The sequence below is a fragment of the Camelus dromedarius genome, chromosome 15 (assembly GCF_036321535.1).
Source record: "Camelus dromedarius isolate mCamDro1 chromosome 15, mCamDro1.pat, whole genome shotgun sequence".
NCBI lineage: Eukaryota > Metazoa > Chordata > Mammalia > Artiodactyla > Camelidae > Camelus > Camelus dromedarius.
Genome location: NC_087450.1, coordinates 17,234,281 through 17,235,587, shown reverse-complemented (window position 1 = coordinate 17,235,587; position 1,307 = coordinate 17,234,281).

The window sequence follows — 1,307 nt, the reverse complement described above, 5'->3', positions numbered from 1 at the left end:
GTCTTAGCCTATTGGGGCAAAAAAAAAAAAAAAACTAGTTCTGGTTAATGGGTAACCAGTATACAGAACTAATCTGAAGAACTTTTCCCCAAACATGTATACCTGATAAAGGTCTATGTATGCAGACTACATGCTTAGTTAAAATGTGGTCTGGATCCAGGCAACGGAGTCTGCTAACCTGCTCCCTGCACTGCGTGCTTCCACGCTCAGCACCCTTCACATCACACCCTGTGTAAATGATGCTCCCCAGAGATGTGCCGTGCACAGACTTCATGGTTATACAGGGCTGCCCTGAACTCGGGAGATGAGTTGAAGTTAAAAATGTTGACTCATGCTCAAATGTAAAGCATATTGAATATGTCTGTTCTGTAAAAAAAAATTCTTTTTAATAAGTAGTGGCTAATGAGTCTCAGAGGCAATGAGGCTTTGGTTAAGAAGAGCCTCCTTTATCAACTTTCTGGGTCAGGCTGGCTTTCCTGTTAGCGTGCCTGTCACGAGGAGCCTGCGTTTGTTGCTAGGCACTTTGTAGCATCAATGTACATTTTCTCTCTCTCTAGTCCACAGAGCACCCTGGGCTGGCTGGCTGGCTTGCTCATAGGTCCTCCTCACCTCCAGCTGAGTTCGTGGAAGAGAACCAATCTCAGGACAGTAGGATCTTGCGAGTGGCAGTCCACTCTATTCAGTCCTTCCGGAAGCACAAGAGCAACAATGGCCAGGACTGAAAGAGGTCAGACATGAGAGAGTACAGTGCTCTCTGTGGCATTATTCAATTTATACCAACAAAACTGACCTACAAGGTTAGACGTCAGTGGAGTGGCCTTCTTCAGGTGGGGAGAGGGCAGTGATTGGAGGGGGACTAGAGGGACCCTCTCGAAGAGCTGGCAGTGGTCTGTTTATTGATCTGGATGGGCATCTGCTTTGTGACAGTGCATTAAGTTGACCGCATTTATTTTATATACTTTTCCATAGGTGAGTAAGGGTTTATTAAGAAAAATAATAGGGGTAGGGGCAGGACCTGGCAGGAGATCCAACTCTCTGTAGTGGTTCCCAGTCACTGCAGGTGACCATGTCTTTTCTTAGGTGTCCTGTGGCCCGTGGGAAATTCTCTCAGTTAACTGGATCCTGGTCGTCTAGTGCAGGGGTCAGCCAACCAGGGCCCCCATGTCAAATCCTACTGCTTCTTGTTTTTGTGTGGCCCTCGAGCACTGCACCAATAGATGAGTGTGGTGAGCCATGGAGACCAAGCTTGGGGGGCTCCCTCCACCTGTGTCAGGCCGACTCACCCACTAGGCACAGTACACACAGGG